This window comes from Lycium ferocissimum, chromosome 10 (genome assembly GCF_029784015.1).
Source record: "Lycium ferocissimum isolate CSIRO_LF1 chromosome 10, AGI_CSIRO_Lferr_CH_V1, whole genome shotgun sequence".
NCBI classification, from domain to species: Eukaryota; Viridiplantae; Streptophyta; class Magnoliopsida; order Solanales; family Solanaceae; genus Lycium; species Lycium ferocissimum.
The window spans coordinates 29572805-29592566 of record NC_081351.1 but is presented as its reverse complement, the minus strand read 5'-3'; the positions used below and the strand labels follow the sequence as shown (position 1 = coordinate 29592566).

The 19762-nt window shown below is 34.9% G+C and overlaps 2 pseudogenes; both read left to right on the top strand.

The window, feature by feature from the left end:
• Window positions 1-3197: 3197 nt before the first annotated feature.
• On the top strand, window positions 3198-5593 carry LOC132033265 (anthocyanidin 3-O-glucosyltransferase 5-like; annotated as a pseudogene).
• Window positions 5594-8763: 3170 nt separating this feature from the next.
• On the top strand, window positions 8764-11609 carry LOC132033264 (hydroquinone glucosyltransferase-like; annotated as a pseudogene).
• Window positions 11610-19762: the final 8153 nt, after the last annotated feature.

Below are 19762 nucleotides of genomic sequence, written 5' to 3'. Positions count from 1 at the left end.
GGCTTAAATTGATGTTGGAATTGTTATGGGCTGATTTGGAAGCGAATATAATGTTAGTGTCGTTTCTCTATTTATGAGTATAATGTTGCTAATATGTGTATTGTTGAGGAAGTTTATGAATTTGGAGGATAAAAATGTGTTGGTGATATTGTTTGTTGAAGTTAGAGGATTCGGGTGGTATGGGATCGTTATGAATATTGTAAGTATTGTTGGAATAATTGTTGGTATTGTCGTTGTTGATTTGTTGGCGAGTTCCATTCTCGGATTTTAGAGTATTGTTGGCCGAGATAGAATCTCGGGATGGTGCATTTACGGAAATCTTTAAAATTTCGAAATATAAGTGGATTTATTTGAAAGATTAAGACAAGTATTGATTAAGATTGAATTCTTAAAGCTTTATGATTTATATTTGGTAAATGTGACCAATTGTAGATTTTGGAGGAAACAGGATTTAAATTTGGAGAAGCGTAAGAGACAAACAAGGTATGTAAGGCTTACCCTTTCTTTCTCTTGGCATGTCCTAGATGTGATAGGCTATGATTTGAGCCTCGGGGATGACTCTACTCTTAGAAATCCGAGCTTATATTTATCCCTTTTTCCTTCAGTAGAATTGAACTAAATAACTTACGCTTTATTGTAAAGAAATGTTCAAACGTCCGCAACTTTTGAAAATGAAAGTGGAATGCCTTGAAATCTTCGAGGATGATCCAATGGCACATAATGACCACATTTTTATGTTCGTTACCCGACTTGACCCGAGGTGGGCCCACAGTCCCCGAGATTTAATTGTATTGTTCTATTTGCCTTATTTCCGTAAGATAATTAAGGAAACCTTTGACTATTTTTCCGAATTTGATATAAGTGTCTGGTAACTCAGATATGAGCATTCTGGTTTGACTATTCTGATATAAATGCTTCGGTACGGGTGATCTGATTTAAATATTTTGATATAAGCATTCCGATGTAAATATTCTGATATAAGTATTCTGATATAAGTATTCAAAAATAAATACTTTGATATATATGTGTTCTGACATAGGTATTCTGATCTAAGTATTTTGGTGTAAGCATTCGATATGATAACTCCGATATGAGTACTCCGGTATGAGCGTCCGATATAAGTATTCTGCTATGTGTATTCGGATATGAGTCTTCTGACCCGAGTATTCTGATATGAGTGTGCTCTGTAAGCCCTAATGTTTTTCACGTACGATCTCGGATCGCTTAAAAAGTCCGAAGAGGTTTCTGTATTTCCAACGCTTATGACTTTCCGATACTAATTTGGAAGAAATCGAAATTCGTTTCTGAGCCTTCGAATGTCGGTAAGTGTACGTATTCATCGAGTCTGGATTTATGTGCATATGGTTTCTCACGACTCTGCTCGTGCATGACTCAATGTATCTTTCACTGCGTCCCGGGCCAGGTTATGTTATGTTCTCGTGCGTACTCCGGTACGATTCGATTATCGCGTCCCGGCCGGGTTACTCGTTATCGTGCTCTTCTTTTGCATTGTTCACCGCGTCCCTCATAGGCGGGCCGGGCTCTGTTTATGCACATGATATTATGATCTGATGATATGGGGACGGTGGCCAGGATGGCATATGATCTGTCTGTTCACCGCGTCCCGTACTACGGGGGCGGGTTCGTTACCGCGTCCCTCGGCTGGAGGGCGGGCTCTGTTATCAGCATATGCTTATGATAATATATGATCTGTTATGCATAATCTGTGGTCTGAAAATAAGCATTTGATATTCTGGACAAGGTCTGCATTTTTTTTGTACTCCTGACTCTGATGACGATTTTGTAAGTCAGGCTTCTGCATCTCTGATTTTGATGAGGCTCTGCCTATTATGCCTCCATACTTCTGATTCTGTCGTTCACGGATGCCGTATACTTCGTACGCCGACTGACATTACGAATCTGTCCGACACAGCTCTGTACGTCTGACTCTCATTACGGGTATGTTCGATATAGTTCTGTACGTTCGACATTTCGTCCGATATATGACCTCGTCCGAGCATTTTGTACGCATCTTTGCTCTCCGTCCGACGTGTGACATCACCGTGCGCTCTGTATTTTCTGTACCTCTTCGGACATGCGATCTGTAATTGTAAAATAAGCATTTTAGTACTCTGACTGACTTACTTACCTTCTGTACTCCTTCTGGTATATGGGACAGGTATGTCTGGTTTGTGTCTGAGAAATAAGCGTCTGGTATTTTTTGAGTAATGTACTTATCTTTTGGTCTGTTGTTTCGGTTATGGTTCGTTTTTCCGTATTGCATGCCTTACATGCTCGGTATTTTCCGTACCGACCCCCCTTCTTCGGGGGCCGCGTTTCATGCCACGCAGTACTCCCGCACGAGCCGAGTTATTATAGAAGGTGTTCCAGCAGAGATGGCAAGCTCCATTCTCTCGGAGGGCTGCCAAGTCAGAGTTTGTTTGTTATGATTTCCGGATGTATGTTAGAGACTTTGCAGACAGCGTCGTGGGTATTGGTTGTCAGTCTGTAAGCGGCTCCGTCAGCCGATATGTTGGTCTGTGTTATATATTGAATTTTGTATGATTATAAATTGGCTCGATTTGAAGGCTACGAGAAAGAATATTTCTTAAAAATTTTGCTATGTATTTTATCCTATTTGATTTAAAAAGTCTGGAGTGATTTTGTATGCAGTAAGAGTCTGAGGGTTCGCTCGGCCCTAGGTAAGGGTCGGGTGCCCATCACACCCTAATAAGGTTAGGGTGTGACAAGATGCCTGCGTTAAAAAATAAATGCAAGGGTTAAAATTGGGTTGAAAATGGGTTAAAAGTGGTTGAAAGTCGTTCTTCTTCAATGAAATCACAAATCCATTGAGATGAATGAATCTGGCACTGATTCCACTGTCATGGAATAAATAAAAACTAGAGAAAAAATTGAAGAGAGAATAAACTAAAACTCTTTGTATTGATTCTTGAATTGTTTCTTGCATAGAAAAATAAAACCCTACATCTCTATTTATAGAGAAATAAAGAGAATAAAATAAAAGGAAAATATATATTTTCCTTATAAATACTAAACTAAATATTTTATAATTAATGTAGTAACTAGACTTAGAAGGAAACTAAATATTCTAGAATATTACTAGCAAAAAAAGAAGTAAATGTTTCTACCACTAATTAAATTATGAAGCGGAAGGAAAGTAAATTTTAACATGGGATTCCTGTTTACTCATTCTTCACTGCTTCTACCATTTTAATGATGTTCTCTTTGTACTTACCGACGCTTGATAGGGAAGTTGAAGGAGAGTTTGTTGATCTTCCTGAACCTATTCAAACTCCTGGATGTAATCCAATATGCCCTCACGACGTCCTAGATCAGGTAAACAAAGTCGAAAGTGAATTTATGATTTGAAGTTTAAACGTATTTTTTTTATACCAATATGAAGTTGATACTCTCTCCATCCTATTTATTTGAGGAAGTATGACAATTTTTTTTGGTTTTAAATCAGTAAAATAAAAGGTTTAAAGTTAAATTAGCAATATTTCTCCGTCCGACTTTCTGCTATGTCTCGAAAAGAGTGTATCTTTCTATAATAAATAAGTTTATCAATTTTAATATTTGACACGGCAAGTTTAAGACCACAAAATTTAAAGGATTAAACACATCTTTAATTTAAGACGATAAGATTTAAAAGTTTTTTCTTGTTTTTTAAATTCCGTGTCCAGTTAAACAAAGACACTTAAATAAGACAAAAGGAATATTACTTAATATTATATAAAATATCACTTTTTTTTTACTGACTCAGAAGAAACAAATGTTACACAGATTGGGATAGATAGAATATACAATACTAATAGTTCAGATATAAATAGTTATAAATATTTAGTAAAATCTTAATACATAGTACTATAAATTTTTTGAATAAAAGCTATCAATTTCATGTAAACTTAGATTACACTTTAGATTTGTCCTGGCCGTTCTCAGGCTGAACGTTTTTTCAGTTGGTTAATATGATGAACTTAATGGCATAACGTGGAAAATCGAACTCATTAAATTTAAATTTTATTACTTATGCAGGTAAAAGACAGGAAAAATGAGGAGTACAAATGGTATTTGCTTCATATCAGCAGCTGGCATTAGCTGCCGGAATATTTGTCAACAGTTGGGATGATCTTGAACCTGTGTCCCTTAAAGCTCTCAAAGAAAATTTATTTTTCCAAAATATACCTGTTCCTCCAATTCATGCAATCGGGCCTTTGATCAAACAAGATGAAGTTATTACAGAAAAGGGTGCTGAGATTTTAGCGTGGCTGGATAATTAGCCACATGATTCTGTTCTCTTTGTGGTTTTTGGTAGTGGTGGCACTTTGACTAGTGAACAACTTACTGAGTTAGCGTAGGGTCTCGAAATGAGTCAACAAAGGTATTTCACTTGGATATATTACATTTTTTATATAAAAATAATGTCATTAGTTTCACGACTTTTCATTTAATAACTATAAGGATGAATCACATAAGGATATTTTGGACTTGCGGTGGTCTGATAAATATTCCTTCATTCTTTACTAAAAGTTTCGTGTTCAAACTTGAATGAAAGTCATCTTTGTTATGGAGTGCTTTACCCTGAACACCGAGTGAAGAAAAAATGAAGAAACTACAACGATGAGGAAATTATCATAATTTCTTGTATAATTTTGAAAATATATATAATTCTCACAATCTATCAACTTATTACTCCACCAATAGATTCACTTTAGCCACTAATTTATACTAATTTTATATATCCCTCTAAATTTTTGCGCCAAAGCCGAGTAATTTATTACTCCTTTCCTCTCAATATCTGAAACAATACTTTAAAAAAAAAAAGTATAATACATCTCATTAAAAAATGAAAAAAAAAATTTATACAAATTTAGAAAGAAAGTATGTCAGGATGGAATGATAAAATTTTCCCTTATTTTTTTTCTAACTATAATAGTACTTTCACCAATATAGGTTCATCTTGGTGGCGCGTATGCCAAGTGATGCAAGTGCCTCAGTAACATTTTTCAACGTGGGCAGCGATGAAAATGATCCATTACTCTACTTGCCCGAAGGATTCGTGAAGAAATCGGAAGGAAGGGGTTTAATTGGTGGTCCCCTCTTGGGCCCCACAAGTAGCAATTCTCAATCACCCATCAACCGGTGCATTCTTGTCACACTGTGGATGGAATTCGACTTTAGAGAGCATAGCCCACGGCGTGCCAATGATTGCGTGGCCGCTTTATGTGGAACAAAGGATGAACGCCACCTTTTTAGCAGAGGAAGTCGGCGTGGCGATGAAGTTCCCGGTAGTTCCCAGCGAGGAGTTAATTAGCCGGAAAGAGATAGAAAAAATGGTTAGAATTGTAATGGAAGGAGAAAAAGGCAAGGATATGAGAAGGAGAGGAAAAGAGCTCAAAGAAAGTGATAAAATTGCACTAAGCAAAGGAGGCTCATCTTATGAATCGCTTTGTAGTGTTGTTCAGTTTTGGAAATCTAGTGATTGGTGTTAGCTGAAACAAGAATTGCATGGGATTGGAAAATGTCAGAAATTTATGACTCCCATGCATATGAGTGCACATGACGAAATTATTGTGACCAGGAGTACAAATGGGATTGGAAAATGTCAGAAATCAATTAATATTAGAATTTCAATTAAAGAGGACATAACGTTTAGAGTAAACAGTTGTGTCTATTCAGTCTTTTAAAAGAGAACGCTCTTTCACATTAAAAGACAACGGCTGAAATTCTTCTCCTCCCAAACAAAAAGAAAATTCTTCTCCTTCTCTAATTCTCAAGTTCTTGCAAAGTGATTCTATTGAAGATTCTTCCCGAAAGCAAGAACACTTTTGTGACAAGTACGCTATATAGACTGTGGTTATTTTGGTGTAGTTCGTGTTTCATAAACGTGTGATTGCACTATTTGACTAGTGAAACAAATTCAATTATCCTGCAAACTGTGTGTTTGGATTTATTCTTCCGTGAGGAAGAGTGATCTGGATCTAAGATCAATATGTATAATTAACAGCACAGTCTGCACTCTTATAACCTTGGAAATGACAGAGTAGAAGAAAACATACTGCTTGAGTTTGAAATTTAGGGAATGCCTCAAGTTCATCATTACTTGATCGGCAGAATATGTCTTGGCATTTTACCGATAACCTCTTACATCTCTCTATTTTGGGGCCTATTCTCACAGAGTTTGGTCTGATTTGATTTACTTATTAGGTGTAAAATAGGAATATCCTTTCTGGTTCGTGTCGTTCAGTACTTTGCCAAAGGATCTTCCTGAGCAAATTGTTAGCAAGTTACAGACCTTAGTTGCACAATCGTATTCAGCACAACAAGATGTTAGCTTTTTAGCAGGTACCATATGGATTAGTTGAGGTGTCTCAAGTTGGTCCAAACACCACCGTTATTGGAAAAAAAAAGAGTAGAATTTCTATGAATTCCTTTCGTTACCTCGTTTTATTCTATTAACACCATAATCCCATAATCACAAGTTGGGTGCTTTAAATCTGGAAGAAGAAGTTGCTCTTCAATTAGGCCTTATGGTTACTCTTCAGAAAACAAGGAATGAATGCACAAGTGAGAATCTGTCCATATTTTGTTGGGCTCAACTGGTGAGAATATTTCAAAAAGTTTATCATTATAAATGGGAACGATAGCATAGTTTATGATAGTGGCCTTGCCTGTAAGAGAATATTTCAGTGAATTTTGTCGTGTCATAATTAGAGCATAGCATCTACAGGTCCACTATACCCATCAGTATAGGGGTAAGAAGAATAAAATAAATAAGTGTACTACGTAAGATATCTGGAACAGATACCTGTACCCCACCATTACGTAAAATGAAATATAATAAAGAGTGCATTATATGGAGTATGTATAGTTTTTGTACTAGGTACCTCCTCTAATTGATTTGTTTCTAAGTACGTGTACTGATTGATCTATTACTACGGCTTAATCATGATTATAGAAATCATTTGCGTTTATTGTCCTGCAATCAAAAACTCGGATTGATTGATGAAATTGGAAAGTGTATACGGTGAAAACCGAGGTAATCTGTATACGGTGGAAAACGAAGTAAATGTCGCGGCTATCCGATACAAGGTCGAAGCAGAACAAGATCATCAGCCGCGGGTAAGATCGAAGGGGTCGAGGTCCAAGGAGTTGTGAGTTTTCCAACTAAATGTCAGAAACCGAGGGAATGTTAATAGGCACGGGGAGTCCAAGCCCGAAGGGAAGACACTCCGCACAGGTTCGGAGTATCCGTTACGAGCTAGGTTACACGTCGCCAAATCGCTCCGAGATTTGCACTGACATCTGTACGGAATCTCTGACATCCGTACGGGATGCCGTTTTATGTATTTTAGGGTTTTCTTAAAGGGCCTTTTTAGGGTTGTGCAAGGGCCCATCTATTGTTTGCTATAAATAGGGGTAAACCTCCATTTTATGGCTAGTCTTCCACACATACTCATACTTGTAATCTGAAAATCATCTATTGAAGCTTTCTATTGGTTTGGCTCGGGACAGAGGCGATTCTTTCCAAACCGGACCAAATTCACAGAGACATTTATCTTGATTTCTTAAGCTACTTTCTTTCTTATTCACTAACATATTGCTTATCATTACGTATTATTCTCACATAAGTCATTAATCAAACCACATATCCTATAAATCACTTATAAATTTAATTGTTACCATTTTAAAAGGAAAACAGAAAGAATAAATTAAGTTATTTTTTTTGGTTAAAAGGGTAAGATAACTAACAAAATAAAACTCAGTACAAGCTATTTGGGGCAGTAACGCTCTAAGGTCCGTAATGGTTGGTCCTAAATTACTACTATTACAATTCATAATTTGTCTTTTTAAAAAGAGTTCCTAAAATGTCTGTATAAACAGCTTCATCTGCATACGCAGAAGAAACTACCAAAATGCTTGGTCTATCAGCGACCTTGTTCTGCTTTCGGTGCCTTATGAGCAGGAACTCCCAACCTTTTGCATCAAGGACCAGCATTTGGCAATAATAAAACTACTACTATTAGGTAAATGTCATTTGCTTAATCATTCTAATGTCATTTGCTTAATCATTCTAATCACCTCCATGGAGTCAGTAGCGACTTTCAGAAGTGTGACGCCATTCTCTAATGCAACTTTCATTTCTTGCGTGATACTATCTCAGGTTCAAAATAAGTGTTCATTTAGGTTTTTTCACACCCCTCAAGACATGATACTACCTCTTGCTTATTTATTGTCTTGAGTAAATAGCGATATATTTGACAAAATAAGATTAACTCCTTTTAAATTTTGTAAGTAAATACTTATTTTGAATTAAAATAAAAAAGTTAACTGAAATTGTTTTGATGCTCATCAAAATTCTCAAGAATAATTACACACTTCTCTATCTAAAGCACATATCAATTTCAGTTACGATGCCACCGCGCCCACCAATTATTTCAATTCTCTCCGTTTCATAATAAGTGGCTTTTTAGGATTTTCAATTGTTTTCAAAATAAGTGATGCTTTAGAATTTCAAGAAGACTTTGGACAGATTCTTCCAAGACTAACCTTATTTAAATAGTCAAGATTCATTAACTATCTTTTCTTTTACTAGAAAGTAATAAAACTTGATTAGGGATAAATTAATAAAAACACTCTTAATTTTCTAGAAATGAACAATTTCTTAAGGGGTCTACGTGAGCTAAAAACCACCCTTTAATGCACTAAGACATATAGGAGTACATATCTACTTGTTTCACCACAATTCCACAAACATCAATATTTCTGCATAAAGTTGCCAAAATATCATTTCCTTGTTTTCAAGTTCCATTTGTTAATTCATCACCATGGTTATACCAGAAGAAATCAAGAAGCCGCATGTTGCACTCCTCCCAAGCCCAGGCATGGGAAACATCACCCCTCTATTCGAGTTCGCTAAACGCCTAGTCATCAACCACAACTTCCACGTCAGCTTCTTCGTCATCACTACCAACGCCTCCACCGCACAAAGCGAACTTTTCCGACCAGACAACCTCCCATCCGACTTCCACGTCATCGAAATCCCACCTGTAGAAAACATGTCTTCATTTTTCACTGATGATATGACTTGTGAGAGTAGTCACACAGTTAGCTATCATGGTCCGTGAATCACTCAAACATCTCCCTTCACTCTTAATGACACATCGACCAAAAGCTTTGATCATTGATTTGTTCTGTACTGACGCTTTTGAAATTTGCGAAAAGCTTGAGATTCCTGTTCACTCATTCTTCACTGCTTCTACCATTTGAACGAGAGTTTGTTGATCTTCCTGAACCTATTCAAACACTCCTGGATGTAATCCAGTATGCCCTCTCGACGTCCTAGATCAGGTAAACAAAGTTGAAAGCGGATTTATGATTTGAAGTTTAAACGTATTTTTTTATACCAATATTAAGTTGATACTCTCTCCATCCTATTTATTTGATGAAGTTTGACAAATTTTTGTGGTTTTAAATCAGTAAAATAAAAGGTTTAAAGTTAAATTAGTAAGTGTTTCTCCATTCGACTTTCTAGTATGTCTCGAAAAGAGTGTATCTTTTTATAATAAGTATGTTTTTCAATTTCAAAATTTGACACGGCAAATTAAGGATTATAAAATTTAAAGGATTAAACACATCTTTAATTTAAGATGATAAGATTTAAAAGTTTTTTCATGTTTTTTAAATTCGGTGCCCAGTCAAATTAAGACACTTAAATTAGACGAAAGGAATATTAATATTATAAAAAAAAAATCATTTTTTTAACTGACTAAGAAGAAACAAATGTTATATAAATTGGGATAGATAGAATATACAATACTAATATATCAGATATAATTAATAGTTATAAATATTTAGTAAAATCTTAATACATAGTACTATAAATTTTTTGAATAAAAGCTATTAATTTCGTGTAAACTTAGATTACACTTTAGATTTGTCCTGGCCGTTCTCAGGCTGAACGTTTTTTCAATTGGTTAATATGATGAACTTAATGGCATAACGTGGAAAATCGAACTTATTAAATTTAAATTTGATTACTTGTGCAGGTAGAAGACAGGAAAAATGAGGAGTACAAATGGTATTTGCTTCACGTCAGCAGGTTGCCATTAGCTGCCGGAATATTTGTCAACAGTTGGGATGATCTTGAACCTGTGTCCCTTAAAGCTCTCAAAGAAAATTTATTTTTCCAAAATATACCTGTTCCTCCAATTCATGCAATCGAGCCTTTGCTCAAACAAGATGAAGTTATTACAGAAAAGGGTGCTGAGATTTTAGCATGGCTGGATAATCAGCCACCTAATTCTGTTCTCTTTGTGGTTTTTGGTAGTGGTGGCACTTTGACTAGTGAACAACTTACTGAGTTAGCTTGGGGTCTCGAAATGAGTCAACAAAGGTATTTCACTTGGATATATTGCATTTTTTATATAAAAATAATGTCATTAGTTTCATGACTTTTCATTTAATAACTATAAGGATGAATCGCATAAGGATATTTTGGACTTGCGGTGGTGTGGTAAGTATTCCTTCATTCTTTATTAAAGATTTTGTGTTCAAACTTGATTGAAAGTCATCTTTGTTATGGAGTGCTTTACCCCGAACACCGAGTGAAGAAAAAATGAAGAAACTACAACGATGAGGAAATTGTCATAATTTTAAAAATATATATAATTCTCACAGTCTATCCCCTTCTTACTCCACCAATGGATTCACTTTAGCCACTAATTTATGAGTAGTTTTATATATCCCACTAAATTTTTGCGCCAAAACCGAGTAATTTGTTACTCCTTCCCTCTCAATATCTGAAACAATACTAAAAAAAAAAAAAAAAAAAAAAAAGTCTAATACATCTCATTAAGTGTAAAAATGAAAAAAAAAAAAAATTATACAAATTTAGAAAGTAAGTATGTTTTCCATTATTTTTTTTCTAACTATAATTGTACTTTTACCAATATAGGTTCATCTTGGTGGCGCGTATGCCAAGTGATGCAAGTGCCTCAGCAGCATTTTTCAACGTGGGCAGCGATGAAAATGATCCATTACTCTACTTGCCCGAAGGATTCGTGAAGAAAACGGAAGGAAGGGGTTTGGTGGTTCCCTCTTGGGCCCCACAAGTAGCAATTCTCAGTCACCCATAAACCGGTGCATTCCTGTCACACTGTGGATGGAATTCAACTTTAGAGAGCATAGCCCACGGCGTGCCAATGATTGCGTGGCCGCTTTATGCGGAACAAAGGATGAACGCCACCATTTTAGCGGAGGAAGTCGGCGTGGCGATGAAGTTCCCGGTAGTTCCCTGCGAGGAGTTAATTAGCCAGAAAGAGATAGAAAAAGTGGTTAGAATTGTAATGGAAGGAGAAAAAGGCAAGGCTATGAGAAGGAGAGGAAAAGAGCTCAAAGAAAGTGCTAAAATTGCACTAAGCAAGGGAGGATCATCTCATGAATCGCTTTGTAGTGTTGTTCAGTTTTGGAAATCTCAGTGATTGGTGTAGCTGAAACAAGTATTGCATGGGATTGGAAAACTTCAGAAATTTATGACTCCCGTGCATATGAGTGCTCATGACGAAATTATTGTGACTTGTACGTCCTATTGACTAATTTACTTTACTATTATATATGAGAGGGAATGTGAGGACTTTTGTAGTCCTCACAATAATTTCCTAATTTTTTTAAAAAAATTTAATTAATTACTTTTATGTCCTAATTTTATTTATTTAAATCAATTTTTTTGTTTTTTGTTTTTAAAGTCTACTTTTCAAAAGCTATCGAGCTTGGGACTTTTGTAGTCCTTACAATAATTTTCAAATTTTTTTAAAACTTTTTAATTAATTACTTTTAGGTCCTAATCTTATTTTTTTGTTTTTGTTTTTAAAGTCTACTTTTCAAAAGCTATCGAACCTCCTACCTCATTTTTCACGTTCTTTGATTTTCTGATTAGTGCTCGATATCCGCATTTGAGCCCAATTAATCCAGATAATTCGCACTGCATCGCGCCTATTCGGGGGGAGCGCTTCCTCCAAAGATTTTTTTTCATATCCATGTTCGAACCCCTAATCCCTAATTAAGAGAGGAGCAGCTCCATCTGCTGCACAAGTTAAATTATGTATTTGTCTTAAAAGTTCATTAACTATGTATAGATTATTTATTTAGAACTAAATAACTTCGTAAAAATTAGGATACATAAGTTATAATGTCAAATTCTGGTTCCAAATTTGATTTGAATTAAATAATTTCATCAAAATGGAAGTTAAAATATTAAAGGAGTGGAATGAAAATTTTGCTTTTATATAACTACCCGCTTGTGGGACTACAATGGGTATATGGTTGTTGTTATTGTTGTTGTACACTTGTACTAACACAAATTATATTTCTTTAGTTAAAATATCTGCTTTTATATCTTGAGTTTGGGCCCGGGCTTAGCACGGACCTCACATAACTAGTATATATATAAGGGCCAATCTAACAGGTTTTGTCATACTCAGTTAGATTATAACTAGACTTGCCAACTAAAGTTTCTTCTTCCAAATTTGTCCCTGTTTTTATCCTTTATCGCTTCTTCTACTAGAGAGTACTACACATGAATAAAGACACTTTCACGCCCTTTTTGGTAACGTGGCCTCTTTGACTAACTTTTTGCAGGAGAGGATATGTACTGTGACTTTTTCATATGCCTCATTTTTATCCTTACTATATTTCCTTATTACGCAGCCATATCTATTTTGGTTTTTAAAATATTTTGATATGCTTTTAAAAAGTTATGAACCTAATTCACCAACTAATAGAAACACGTGTATCTAAAAGTACAAAAAAACTCTTTGTTCATTTTTTAAATACTTTTGTACAATTTAAATTTCTAGAAAGTCTTTTATACATGTCAAACTTCCCTTTTTATAATTAATACACATACTCCCCCGTCCCAATTTATTTACCCTATCCTTTTTGGTCAGTTAAAAAAATGACACATTTCTAATTTAGTAAAAAATTAATTTTAAACTTCTATTTTCCCTTAATGAAATGCTTTCTAACTAAACAAATTTATATAGCTTATTTTGAACCACAAATTTCGAAAGTCTTTCTTTCATTATTAAACTGCTTGCCAAGTCACATATCTTCATATAAATTGAGATGGAGGGAGTAATAAAAATTAAGAGCAGACAAGAAAATAAATAGGGTAATTACAAAGATCCCTACCATGTTTGTCATTATAACATTTAGCTACCTTGTGGTTTGAAATGTTAATTATATGTACTTCATAACGAATAATTGAAGTACATCCAACTAGGAAAAGAAACGAAGAAGAAGAGATATTGAGTTGCATTCTAAAGAAATAGAGATAAAAAAAAAAAAAAAAAAAAAAAAGGGACAATGAAGTAAAACTAATGATAAACATATGCCTGGTTTATATATTACTAACAAATTTACATGCTTTAATCTACATAGACGTTCGCTTTAAATACATTCAAATGCAGAGTTGTGAATCTTTCGTTTATTTTTCTTTTTATCGAATTGATTTCATAAATAATTAAATTTTATTTTTAAAAAATTTGAAACATTAATCAATATATTCCAACAGAGTAGCCTCTTTTACTTTATAAAGAAAGATTTATCAAGGAAAGTTATTACTAAATATTATAGTAAATTTATCACTTAGAAGACTAGGAACAAGTAGGTAATTGTAGTATTTCAAACCAAAATATTATTTTTGAAATTATATCTAAATATAATTATTCATTTGGATTTTAGTCTAAGAGCACGGTCTTAACATTACTAGTGAATCAAATAAATACAAATCTTGGGAAAAGTTGTGAAATGGCCATTTTTTGTCCTTCATTTAATGTCAAGGTCAATCATATCCTCGCATTTATAAATTGATACACATTTATCCTTTCGAAATCAATTGACGGAATAATTATAAAATAAAAATACAGGGAAAAAGTCCAAAAATATTTTCTTTAGATCAAACGGCTGTGCTTTTTATATGTCCACTAGCAATACATGTCTGTGCGATGCACAGGCTGAACATGTCTATTCTCTTTAATTAGCCAGTCTTTAGGGTTTGTATTTTGAAAATAACTTTTCAAAACATTCTAATTGTTATTATATATAGCAACATATACAAAATGTATTTTATGTACCATCATTTTAGTTATAATAAAAAAAATGGAGTTGATGGAATTAAGTCTTTGAGATGAAAAGAGTCGGACTTTTTTCTCATTATCATGATAATGAAAGTTGTTCATCGATGTAAAAGAAAATTAGTAAGAATATGAGGGAAAATTAATATTTTGATATAAATTTTTTTTTTAAATTCTTTAATATTTTATATGTATACCGACAGGTTGATATCCATTTCAATTAAGTAACTGTTCAGATCCAAACATAAGAACCATTGTTGTATATATTGGATTTTTTAAAAGCAAAACTAATAAAATATTTTTATTAAATTAATTAAAAAATATATTATAATTCTTTATATTAACAATTATAGATAAAACAAACTGTTACAAAGAAATCAAAATTAGAAAGATATATGTTATATCATTAATCATCAAATTTTAATTCTGAAATGAAAATATAAAGTAATACATTTTATAAATGTAAAGAAACAATAGTCAGAGACTGCAAAGAAGAGTAAATAAGTAAAGTATTGACAATGAAGGAAAACGGGCATAAAAGTCACTCCCTCCCTTTACTTTTACTTGTCGACGTTAACATATCAAGGAAAAAAAAATTCTTCTTCTTATTTTACCCTTCACATTAATTATTCATTTATTGATATTATGATAAAATATATACTTTATTTATTAATTTTGCAAAGAACGTGAAAAGTTAAAAGTGAACAGGTTATGTGTAGGAGAATTAAAATAACTTTTGGTACAAACTTGCATTGTTATTGTTCGTCCTTTCTTCACGTTTAAAGTATTGACAAAGAAGGAAAACGGGGATAAAAGTCATTCTCTCTGTTTATTTTTACTTGTCCACATTAACATATCAAGAGAAAGAAACTAATATGGTAATTATTAATCAGTATGAAACTTCAATTATGTTGATTGTGTATAAAGATAACGACTACGCATATATTATAGGCATAACAAGTATAAGTGCACGGAGGAAATAAATGTGTCGGAGAATTGAATTTGAAGTGCATACGTGTATACATGAGAAGAGATAAATATGTAGTACTATGACATATGAATACGTGAGATAAAAAAAATAGTTGGTTAAAATGTACAATTTATATAGCTTGTGGTACAAATTTCTATTGTTGTGTTAGTCCTCTCTTCACACTTAGATTGTTATACCCCGTACTTGGTATGTTGGAATATTCTAAGTCAGTTGCGACAAGTTAAGGACAAGGTTGTAAATTTTTCCGATTTTGTTAAAAGTGCATAAGTTGCATATTCATCTTTTTATTGGTATGGAATGTTAGGGGTAAATTTGGAATAAGAAAAATTTGGGGTTAAAAGTGAATTATGAAAAGTTGAACATTTCATGAAAATTTAGGGCCAAAAGTGAAGTTGTGGAAACTTATTAATTCATGAAAATGGCCATATGTGGCTATGTGTGTGTGTGGGCCATAGGGCCACTTGTGCAAATTATATATGTGTGGGCATAAAAGATGACAACATAAGTCATCTTTACCATTTTCATTTCCTAGAAGTTTCAAGAAAACATGGAGGAAAAAGAAAAGGGCCATACGGCCATGAATAGGAAAAAATAGGTCAAGAATTAGTCATCAAAAATTTTGGTTCTTCATGCAAACTTACTAATTGGAGGGTGCTCATTAACGTGGAAGTGTTATTTGAAAGCAATAAGTTATTCATTTTCTTCATTCACCATCCTAGCTAAGTTGGAAAGTTGAAGAAGAGAGGTGAGTTTAATCTTGTTTTATGTGTTGTAAATGGTTCATATGTGTTGTAGCATGATAAAAAGGAAGAAATTCATGATAGAAGTTGTGTTGAAGTTGAGGCCGTATGTATGATGTTGGCCGTGTGTGTGTGTTGTGTGTTAAAAGTCATGAATTAATATTAGTTAGTATGTTTTGATTGTTGTAGTGTGAAGAAAAGAATGAAAATCATCTTTAGGTGTGTGTTGGGTGTTGGCCAAAAATGGCCCCTTTGTGTGGATTGAGAATGAACGAATTGTCGCTAGTATTTTTGTTGTCGTCGTCATGGATTTTACGAAGAAGGAATGCAAGTTTAATGACTCAAAATAATGTTATGTTGGTTATGGGATGATTTGGAAGTTTATGCGAATTTTATGTAATTTTTATACTTATGAGAATTGCCTTGTTAATGTGCGGATTAATGGTGTAAATTATGAATTTGGAAGAGAAGAATGTGTTTGGTGTTGTTCTCGGGTTGGAGACAATTTCGGGTGAGTTGGGATATGGTTTTGGTTGTTTGGAAAATTGTGTGAATTGTTTAAAGCGTTCTTGAATATTGTCCGTATGGTTTTGATTAGTAATCGAACGTATAAACGTTGATATTGGTTTGAATGTAAGTGATGGAAGTAAGTATGTCGGAATATTATGAATGTTGTGAAGTTATGTAAAAAGAGCTACTAATGTTAGAAATGCATTTTGAATTGATTGTTGATGTTGTAGTTTGGTTGTTGGTGTTGTTGTTGTTGAAACCGGCCGAGTTGAAATCTCGGGTTGGTGTATTTATGGGGAAATGTCGCCCAATTTTCTGCAGAATTTGGTATTCGTTTGGAATTGGGTTCCTGAATGCTCTTAGCTAATATTTGATACTTAATGGCATATTGTAGAGCTTGGGAAGTTCGCGACGTGAGATTGATTAGCTTCGAGAATACGAGGTATGTAAAGCTTACCTTCCTTCTTTTCGCATGTCTTAGGTATGGCTAAGTTATGATATGTTATGAGCTTCGGGGTAATTCTATTCTTAAAAATCCGAGCACGTTTGTGAGTCATATTTGCTTTTGATGTTGGCACCCTTATGTGGACAAGTTATGGTTTATGTGTCTTTGTATGATTGAATTTCAAAAGTCTTATAAGGCATTTTGCTACTAAAAGAGGTCCCGAACTTCAAACGCCCGTAACTTTCGTATACGAGCTCCTGATCGCCCCGAAACCTAATAGGTAACTTCATAAGGCATAACATTCCCCCAACTCTCGTAGTCGGGCTCGGATGGGATTGGCGCCCGTCCGTGGGACCCACGACTTTCTTTATGTACTTTGACGATTTCTTTGAAAGAATATGATATGGCTATTTGAAAGAATATGATATGACTATTATTCCGATTTCAAGTACGATCAGGTTACTTATCTTTCGAGTTTGTAATAATGATTCTATAGTGTATAATGACTATGTTTTCCATAGGCGGGCCCGTCTCGGGTCAACACCCGTTCGTGGGTCCCGCGACTCTCCTTTATGTACCTCTGACGATTTTTTCAAAAGAATTCAATATGACTATCTTTCCGACCCCCGAGTACGATTACTTATTTGTTTGTTGAGTTTGAAATGAGGATTTTTATGCATATGATTTTGATACGTAACTATGATTTCAAAAGTTTTATTTGATCTGTTCCCGAGTGACGTTCGGAGAAAACTTGATTTGATTACTGTTTTGGCCTTTAAGCGAGGACTTGTTTGATCATTTTGTTGAGTCGTAATAGGACTTATGTGCATATGGTTTCTCGGTTTGAAAATGATGTGTTTTCCGAAGATGATGTGTCCGGCACGCCGAGCCCCTTTCGGGGCATCGTGTATATATGTATGATGTGTATTTCGAAATATGATGTGATACGAAGTACGATATGATATATGACGATACGATATGATATATGATGATTTGATATGATATGTGATGATACGATCGGTTGTTTCGGAACGAACACAGGGCAAACCCGGTGGTGGGGCAAACCAACAAGGGGCAAACCCAATGATGATGTAAAATTCCACATTGGTTTAGGCAAATCCCATATTGGTTTAGGCAAATCCCACACTCGTTTAGGCAAATCCCACACTGGTTTAGGCAAATCCCACATTGGTTTAGGCTAATCCCACATCGGTTAATGGCATTTCATATGACCGGTCATGATGTTGTGATGCGTTACGGTATGTGTATGTGTGATATTAGCCGCTGGGTGCTTGACCGCGGTATGTGTGTATGTGATTTTGACAGTCTGGGTTACGATTAGTCGGTTAATGTCAGCTCAGATGATAAGTTATGATGTTTATGATGTGTTACGGTAAGCATTCTGGCATTCTGATTATTATATTTGTCTTCGGTACCTCTTGTTGTACGATTTGTGTTTCAGATGCAAGCACCTTGGTTCTCGTATTATGCTTACGTTCGTACACCCTTACTTCGGTATGATCTCGTTTTGTATGCTATGCTTTACATGCTCAGTACATATTCCGTACTGACCCCCTTTCTTCGGGGGCTGCGTTTCATGCCGCGCAGGTACCCACATATAAGTAGATGATGTTAGCAGAAGACGTTTCAGTTGGATTAGCGAGCTCCCTTTCCTCCGGAGTGCTGTCGAGTCAGAATGCTTTGTATGGTATTCGGAGTTATGTTAGAGACTTTGCAGACAGTGTCGTGTGTATGAGATGTCCGTTTGTAAACGGCTATGTAAGCCGATGTATCATTACGCATTGTGTTATGAATTTCATGTGTTACAGATTTGTTATGGTTATAGATTTTATTTGATTTGAAAAAGACGAAAAGTATGTTTGTTTTCCGAAAAATTTTCCTTCTGCATTTTGACACGTTCTGTGGGCCCAAAGACGATTATGAGTATTATGAGAGTCTGTGGGTTCGCTCGGCCCTAAGTAAGGGTCGGGTGCCCATCATGCCCTGTCGGAAATTAGGGTGTGACATAGATATATTAGAATAGGAGAAGAAAAATATAGAATAGAAAAACAAACATATATTTTTAGTAATATGGCCAAGTAATATGGACGAAGGGAGTGCTTCATTTTTATTAATTCTTAAAGAACGTGAAAAGTCAAGTATAGTAATGTGGCCAAGTCATATGGGACGAAGAGAGTACTTCATTTATTAATTCTTGGCCAAAGTCATAGATAGACCCTCCAACTTGTCCATATTTTCCACTTGGACCCCTCAACCGAGCCGCGTACCGTATGAACCCTTCAAGACCTTTCTTTACCGTGCCACTTTGACCCGTCGGCCACCGGTCATTTAAAGAATTATGCGTGTTGGCACGCGCCGCTTACGTGTATAAGCCTCCCAATTAAATGTTGCCATGTCAATTACAATGCCACATACGCCCGGGCCAACCCACTTAAAACCCATTGAACCCGTTAATATACCCAACCATATCGATACCCGATCATTTTCCCTCCATCAAAGTCCATTTCTCTTCCTCAACACTTCACTTGTTGCTCCCATTCATGCTAATTCAAACCCTAAATTCATCTATTTCGACCGTAATTCGACCAACTGTTGTTTAAACTTCCGCCCCAATTCTAGTGCATATGTTAAGTTACCCCCAAAATAAACCCTAAGTTCATCGTTTTCACCGGGTTGATTTTGTGTGTTGGAGTCATAGTTTTTACGTGGGTTTTGAAGGTTTCTTTTATTGCAGCATTCTGTTCATTCCATTTCTTTAAGAAGGTAACTTTTGCTTTAGCCTTTTATTATTGTCAAAATATTTGGTGGATGGTATTGTTGTTATTTCGTGCAAAATTAGGTTTTTTAAAACGATTGACAATATTAAATAAGAGATATGTCGATATTATCGAGGTCCATT